We start from the raw sequence: 8,832 nt of genomic DNA, 5'->3' as shown, positions 1-8,832 counted from the left end.
CAGACATCCAGAGGCCCCAGAGTGCGAGAGCCCAAGGAGTACCACCGGAGGGGCATCCGTGCCACCCTCCTGGGAAGAGCTGAGGAGATCCCCAGATGAGGGGTCACCCAGTAGCCACAGAGCAGAAGCCAGAGGGGGCTGCACCGGCGTGCCCGCCGGCTCTGCCGGCAGCCAGCTGTGCCAGAGTGAACCGAGCTGCAGGCCCCGAGGCCGGAGGCCTGAGGGCCCCCTTTGCCCCGGAAGAGGCCTGACCGAGCGACAGGCACCAGGCCCCGCCAAGTAGCCACCGGGAGTGAGCTGGTGCATACCTGAGCGCCCAGCCCCGGACACCAAGAACCACCAATGCACCAACCCCTGAGGGCATCAGTTACTGGCAGGGAGTGTGGTGAGGGGAGATAGGCCTCCACACTTTGGAGTTTCACCTCTCGGATGAGAGGTGAAACGTCTTCAAGCAACTCAAGAAGTCCAGACGCTTTTCTTTCCAAGCTCCTTAGTCTACGATGACCTGGATGACTGAGAACCTTCACAGACAATACAATGAGCTCATAGTCATGTTCAAGAAGCAACATTGAGATTTTTTTTTAGTTTTTATTTTAGCATGATCCTGCTAAAAGCAATCAAAGGGATAGAAATGGTGAGGAGCTATACTTTCAATTTAAACAAGGTTGAGTTCCTACTAATGTAAGTAAAATAAGCCAAGAACTGATTCCCGATATACATAAGCAGCCTGAACCACTGATACAAGGAAGGATGGATCCATGCTTTAATGTTGACCAACATCTGCAAAAACTGAGACTCATCAGACCAGACAGTGTTTTCCTAATTTGTCTAGTTTGGGTGAGAATGTGAATTGGTGGTCTCAGTTTGTTGTTCTAAACTGACAGCAGTGGTGCCCGGTGTCCTCTTCTGCTGCTGTAAAGCTATAACTACTTCAAGGTTTGATATGCTGTGCAGTCATTGATGATCTTACTGATGAGCATACTTCAGTTGTAATGGGTGATTATTTGAGTTACTGTTGCCTTCCTTTCAGTTCCAAGCAGGCTGGTAATTCTCCTCTGACATTTTTTGTTAGCATTAGCAGAAATGCCACTCACTGAAGATCAGTTAAATTATTTTAATTCACCATTTAGAACAATCATTCTTATTATGGATATGTAAAATGACCAGCTGTGTTGATATAATGAGTGAATGATTTGATCTTTTCACTACCTGCTGTGTTTCCTCGACTCCTGAGCAAAGATAAAGAGTCAGTTCAGACCTGCAGTTGGTCCTCGTGGTGTTTTGAACTTGAATTCAGCCTGATTTGTTTTTCATGTCTTCTCCTCCATCATCAGTTATCAGGAGAGCAGACAGTCAAAGTACAAGAATTCAAACAAACACAGAGATTCTACTTACAGAGCAGACACAGCACAGATGTTTCCTTCATCGTCCTTCTCACTCATTTGAGCTTTTTTTCATTTCTGTCACTGACACCAAGTAAAGCCCGCCCTCTTCCTCTGAGTCCGTGGTTTATCTATAAGTACAAAGACTGTGGGTGTGTCACTACATGTGATAACATTATAAAATACATATATATATATCTATATATATTTATGTCACTGTCACACCAAGTAAAGTCCGCCGTCTTCTTCTGAAGATGTCCTGTTCCTTTCTTAGCACAGACACGGTGGTACAACTGATGCCCCGGAAGTAGTGGTGAATATCCGTTTCAATAATGAATCTATTCATAAATATGTCACATTGCAATGCCCATGTATTATAAAAAAAAAAACAAGTTTTATATGAGGATCAATAAAGCACATTGTACTCAGTGAAACTTCACAGTTTATTCACAAACTTTAAAGAGGATCTAATACCTTTACTATAATACCTACCTCTATTCTCACTGAGGCCCTCTGAACACATTTTAATTACAGCTGTGCAGAGACACACTGATGACTGACTGGAACACTATGATTGTGGGGCGATTGTGGCTCAAAAGTTGGGAGTTCGTCTTGTCAGAAGGTTGCTGGTTCGAGCCCCGGCTTGGGCAGTCTCGGTCGTTGTGTCCTTGGGCAAGACACTTCACCCGTTGCCTACTAGTGGTGGTCAGAGGGCCCGGTGGCGCCAGTGTCCGGCAGCCTTGCCTCTCTCAGTGTGCCCCAGGGTGGCTGTGGCAACAATGTAGCTTGCCATCACCAGTGTGTGGATGTGTGTGTGAATGAGTGGATGGGTCCTGATGACACCAGACCAATGGATGCCCTTTTTAACTGTATTCTAGATATAAAATCTTGGATGGCATAAAACTTTTTACAGCTTAACCAGGACAAAACTGAAGCTTTAATCATCGGTCCTGAGGCTGAAAGAGAGAAACTCTTGTCTAAATTATAGGCATTTTCACTATGTCCTTCACTACAAGTGAAAAACCTGGATGTTATTTTTGACTCTGAGCTTGGTTTTATCTCACATATTAAACACGTAACCAAAATTGGATTTTATCATCTAAAAATATAGCCAGAGTCTGCCCTATTCTCTCTCGGGCCAACACAGAGATGCTGATGCATGCTTTTATTACCACTCGCATTGATTACTGTAATGCCCTGCTCTCTGGTCTCCCCAAAAAGAATATTTCACCTTTGCAACTTTTGCAAAACTCTGCAGCTCGTGTGCTGACGAAGACCAGAGGGCGGGCCCACATTACACCGGTTTTACAATCGCTGCACTGGCTCCCCGTGTGTTTCAGGATCGATTTTAAGGTTCTTTTATTGGTTTTTAAATGTCTTAATGGTCTTGGGCCTTCTTATCTCTCAGATCTGCTTTTACCATATGAACCCTCGCGGACCCTGAGGTCCTCTGGTACTGGCCTTTTGATTGTCCCTAAAGTCAGGACACATACTCACGGAGAGGCAGCTTTTCAGTGGTATGGTCCTCGACTGTGGAACAGCCTGCCGGAGGAGCTCAGGGCCGCAGAGAACGTACATGTTTTTAAGAACAGGCTCAAGACCCACCTTTTTAATTTAGCTTTTAACTAATGTTTATTTATTTTATGCTTATTTATTCTATCCTGTAATTCTATTTATATTATTAATTTAGTTTTTACCTAATATTTACTGATTTTATTCTTATTCATTTTTTATTTTCTTACTCTGTTTATACTTATATTTATATTGTATCCCACTCTTATTTATTTTATCTTTTTTATCCTGTTTATATTCTCATTAGGTCATATCTCCAGTGTTTCCTCGGAGGGGGCTCTCTGAACCGGGGCTGTGATCGACCGTGGCTGCTGGGGCTCTGTGGACCCTCTCAGCCTGGTTGGGGGGCTTCTTTGCCTCCCTCCTGCTGCGTGACCGGCTCCCGGTGCAGACTGCTCCCTGTGATAGTGTTTCCTCACTTGGCTAATGCGTACCCAGCCCAATTTTACTCTTTAAGTGTGTGTGAGTGTGGGGAGTGAGTGGGAGGGTGGGGTGGGGTGGGCTGCTTCTAACCATGTAAAGCACTTTGTGCTACAGTTTTTTTTGTATGAAAAGTGCTTTATAAATAAAGATTGATTGATTGATTGATTGATTGATTGACTGAATGTGTAAAGCGCTTTGGGGTCCTTAGGGACTAGTAAAGCGCTATACAAATACAGGCCATTTACCATTACATTAACACCATCCTCACACATGGTTTATATATGGCCACTAGAGGGAGATGTTGGACTTTTAATGAATACAAGCAGATCATCATTGACGCTTCCTTAGTTTGTTCTGAGGAATAAACGAGCTGAGCATGTGCAGTTCCTAATAAATTGTAAGTATTTTATTCAACTCATTATTAAAAAATATGCTTACTTAAATATTTGTTCATAATTATGATGATCAGACTGAGTTTTAACATGTATGGGCATCCTGATCAGCTGTACAGTACAGTGAACATATTTAATAATCACAGTCAGAAGTAAAAATTGCTTTCTTTTTGCAGACTGCATACTGTTCTTTGCTGTTAATGTGCAGCCACTGAGTTTTAATGCTTGCTTAAAAGTTGCAGCACTGCATGGATGCATTTATTTGTTTGTTTGTTTAAAGAAACTAATAATATCCACTATAATGTGATCCAACACTGATGAAGATTAAAGTACACAAAAGTACATTTATTCTGCAGTAAATACACCCTAATGTTTAAACACATGTTGTCTGTGATGCACTATGATTTGATGCAGTCTTCCAGGTAACCTAACAGTGAGCAACACTGCCACCATGAGGTTTAAGTAAAACATTACATGATATAATTTGGCAAAAAGGCATTTCACTTAAAATTTAGGGAAGTTTAAATAAATGAATAAAAAACGTTATGAATCAGCTTTAAATAATTTCACTCTTATATTAAAATCTCTGACAGATTAAAAGTATTCTGTGTGATGTGGTCGACTAAATATTGACATTTCAGAAGAATCTGTCACTCAGTTTTAAAAATTAACAATGAAAATCTTCTAGTTTTAATACTCAGCAGGTCCGTTCACAAGAATGATGTAACTGTCCTCTGAAAACTGTCCACTGTCCTCTGAACGGATCTTCATCAGGGGAGAAACAATTCTCTGTGACTTTAAAACTTTCACGTAATTGCTCCAATAAATTTCAAGTTTTACATGTGGCCACTAGAGGGAGGTGTTATAGTTTTATTATCACGTGGATATAAGCAGATCGTCAATGATGCTTCCACAGTTTATTACGAATGAACATATTTATTATGAACAGTCAAAATTACTTTCTGCTTAGAGGCTGTACTCTCCTGCTGATCACCACAACATTCATACAATCTTCTTCTTTTATTTATTTTTTTTATTTTATTTATTTTTAATTTTAATTCTAGTAAATCAGGAAAGCAAAATATTATTTTGTTCAATTTTGCTTAAAATGAAACAATCAGTAAATAAAATTTAATTTTTGTCTTATCAGCTGCTTCTGTGTGGTTTCTTGCTAAGTAAGGTAGTAAAGACTGTTGAGACAATGCCGGTCTCTACGATTCTTTTGGTCCTGGTAGAGATCACGCTGAGATGTTTCCATGTTTTACACAATTCTTTTATTACCCATTATTCTTACAGATGCATCTGGAGATCAGCACACTGCATTCCTATGCAGTCCTATGCTAAAGGCTGATCTAAAGAACTCCACACAACAGTTACAGTTATAACCTCTGGTCTCATCCCCCTTACAGTAAACACCCCCACAATGGAAAAACACTATTACAGTGGCCAAGGGTGCTGACCCCCTGACCCCCATCTCCTTTTAAAGTAGTGTCCGTTTGCCCTTTGTCCAGTGGCGTGTCTAGAAAATTTTTGTTTGGGGGGGTGGGGGGGGGGCAGGTAGGGGCAGAGATTTGGAGAAGTGTGGCAGATGTAATAGGCAGATAATGTTTAAAAATATTCTACCGGCCGTTAACCATAATTCAATAACCCTATAAACCTACCCAGATAGCAAGGAAACATTGAAACAATGTTGAGTCAATATCAGGCGACGTCATTGAAGCAACGTTGAAGTGTGACGTTGACCCAACATCACTCTTGCACCCATTTTTAACGTTGAAACAACGTCAGGTTTTGATGTTGAATCAATGTTGAAACCTGACATTGATTCTACGTTATATTTTCTAACACTGTTGACATTGAAACAATGTCAGATTCTGATATTGAAACACTGTTGAGCTATGGTATTGATTTTCCACCTCTTTCGCACAGTTGCTTTTTATTGAAAAAAAACAAAAAAACAAAAAAGGTCAATAGACATGTATCATTTGCAAAATACTTTATTAAAAGACAAAGTTTCCTATTTACATTTCTATGTTTCACATCACTTTTTATTATTTACTCCGGGATGGGGATGGATGATGTGCGTCCTGCGCGCCACCCGTACGATCTGGAGCATATCTGAGCCATTTCTGGACTGCTTGAGCAAAGACCAACTCAGACATAGAGTTCGCCCCTACCTGCTGCGCCAGGCCATCTAGGACAAAAATAGACACACACACAAAAAAACAAAGACAAAAAAAAAGGGAATTAGAGCACATGAATAAGCTCTTGTTAATTGTCTTCAGCAGGGAGAAAGTATGTAAACTCCTAGGCTGATAAACATGAAAGTCACCAGGCGGAAATCAGCAAACTGTCGCATTTGATTCCCAAAGAGCTATAAGCTGAAAATGTGATATGTCTTAGCATGGTGTGCCGTGTATCCTTTAAAAAAAAGAAAACATGGGGTCCTCGGGCTGTACAAAGTGTACAACCCGAGGACAAAACAAGCCGAAGACCAAAGACTCCATCTCCAGATTAACCGGACATGAAAGTCTTGCTATTAAGAAAGACAAAGTAATATAGCAAAAAACAGACATAGGAAATGTGAAACGCACCCAGCACATCAATTGATCCCTTTATTGTTCACTTTAGGTTCATAAAACTACAATAAATGTTAAAACTTACCAAATATGGCTTTGTCTGGTCCTTTGGTTTTCCCCCTGCCCAGTTGAGTACAGAGGCCAGCTCCTTTGTAATGGCATAAACCATTACACGGCGGACTCGCACCTCCAGTGTGGTCCAGCAGCACCAATCAACGCAAAGCGTCTCACCTATAGACACATTTTATGAGATGGAATTAGCGTGTCTCATCTCTTAAATGTGTATGCAAGTGCTTGTGTGTTTACTTCATGTAATTGATGATAGAAACATGTCATTTAGTTTTCCCTAAAGCCTGATTTTCAAGTCATACAAAGAATAAACCAAAGTATTGGCAGTACAATGTATTTCTATTCCCTTTTGTTGGATATTCATGTGTTAGTTCTTGTAACTGCTAAAAGTGTTTACTAGTTTTTGCCTGTCACATATATTTGTTATACCATGTAAACTGTGAAATTCCAAGATTTTCAAACTTCAAAATCACAACAAGATGACATTCAGGAGTATAAATTGGGGTTTTTTTTTTTAGATAAGAGTACAATGACATTGTGATGCAGCTTTAAAGCTTTTTTAAAAGCATACCATCTATAGGGAAGACATCAGACTCTGCATGCTGGCGAGATCGCAAAGCTGTGTCGGTTTGTGCCAGAGTGGCGAAAGGTGCCGGAAGCTGGGTGGGGCATTATGATGGTTGCTATCAGTGGGCTGGGGGGCAGACTGCAGAGTGATGAGGGTTGTTTAGAAAAAGATAATTTTTAAGTATTTAAGAATACAGACAACTTGTCAAAAAGTTTCCTCGTGTCAGACACAGATATGTACACAGACACTAGACAGTATTTTATTACCTGGTATTTTCACTCGAGGGGCCTGGGGAAACCATTTTTTTGTAGGCTGCTCATCCTCTGAGTCCGTGTATATGTGTACAGGGCATTTGGTCTAAAGAAAAAGAAATTAAAACGGTCTTAAGTAATTGTAAATATGCTTTTGGCATATTGTTTCCTAAAGTTAGTTTGATTTCTAACAACACACACAGGAAACAGAGACGTGCAAGAAGGTACAGTATACAATGAATTTTTGAAGTGCACAAGTGTACACGGCTTTGCATTTTAAAAAGTTTACAAACTTCCACTTTTTGGACTATATTATGTGGTGATATTGCAGTATGCATGCACCACAGATATGTACAAAAGACAAGATTATAAATTCTTAACAATCAAAGATATGTTTGCAAATAAAAAGGTTTTACTTGTGCTTTCTTTTAAGACTGGTCTGGGTTTCTTCTTCGGACTGAAGGTCAGGCGTATCACAGCGCTCACGTGGATATCTCTGAAGACTGCGTTCTGCTTCGTGAAATGTGCCTGAAAATACAAACACAATGTATGGCCAGACATACATTACGTGTGGACAAAAGGTGCAAACGCATAGAAAAATCAGCGGTTTCAAAAATACGCTGGTACGTGTGGACGTAGCCTTATTCATTATTCAAGGCACAAACGGAAAGTCGTATGCGCGCGTGCAGCGTAAAGTTAGGTGACCGTGCAACGTGCAGTCACGTGGGCATGCCGCGTGAGCATTCAAACTGAGTCTAAAGTTTTCGTGTGCGAATTGAAGCGAGTGCTCTCCAATCATCAAAAGTAACAAAGTCATTGAACACGTTTATACAGTTAACTTTACGTTTATCAATCATATATCACAGATTTAGAATTTTTGTAGTACTAAGCAACTACAGAGCGAAAGTCTGGGTCAAGCGCTGAGGCGACGGCAAGAACAAAGGAAACCTCGGCGTTAAAGCTAGCTTTGTAAGGGAACATAACGAAGAAATTATGAAACAAAAATGTTTTCTTTGTTGATATACTTTGTTCGCAGTGCAATTTATTTGTTGCGGATTGCAAGAAGTAGACACAATTTCGGGCTCCCACATTTTGTGGGAGCAACGTAAATAACAGTAAAAAAAACCTCGTTAATGTACAACATTAACGAGTTTTTTACTGTTATTCAAATGCAAACATGGAAATAACGAGTAGGAAAAAATCATTCATTCTTACCTTATACTAATCGTGGTGCGGGCCAGTGCAGTGCATGAACTGATGCCTTCTCCAGTCAATTCCGCTGAGAGTAAATCAAATGTCCCGCTCTACTGTAGAAGACAATGAATACCTGGGGGATGTACCAATGTGAGAGGGTGCTGCGGAATAGTCCAAGTGATCGCTGCTTTAATTTCCCGGTCAACTATACATAAATTGCGTGAACACGATTTTTTAAAAGCTGGTGAACTAGACCAAGTCATTGATAACAAATGAACAATAAATCTACTTTCTCTGGTACTTTATACCCGATCAGTTGCAGTGCAATTTAATGCTCAACTACAAATCGATGGTTTTGATGGTGACCGAGCGAATGATCGTCAACTATAAATAGACGTTTTC

At 40.4% G+C, this 8,832-nt stretch overlaps 1 long non-coding RNA gene across 1 annotated transcript; it reads right to left on the bottom strand.

Moving 5' to 3' along the window:
* Positions 1-7,291: 7,291 nt before the first annotated feature.
* Positions 7,292-8,504, bottom strand: LOC120437489. The gene is made up of 3 exons (XR_005611165.1): positions 8,452-8,504; positions 7,653-7,764; positions 7,292-7,342 (listed from the first exon to the last, which is right to left on the bottom strand). It is a non-coding gene; the product is annotated as an uncharacterized LOC120437489 (long non-coding RNA).
* Between the last annotated feature and the right edge of the window lie 328 nt (positions 8,505-8,832).

This window comes from Oreochromis aureus, linkage group 3 (assembly GCF_013358895.1).
Source record: "Oreochromis aureus strain Israel breed Guangdong linkage group 3, ZZ_aureus, whole genome shotgun sequence".
In the NCBI taxonomy this organism is placed as follows: domain Eukaryota; kingdom Metazoa; phylum Chordata; class Actinopteri; order Cichliformes; family Cichlidae; genus Oreochromis; species Oreochromis aureus.
This window is presented reverse-complemented; position numbering and strand designations above follow the sequence as displayed.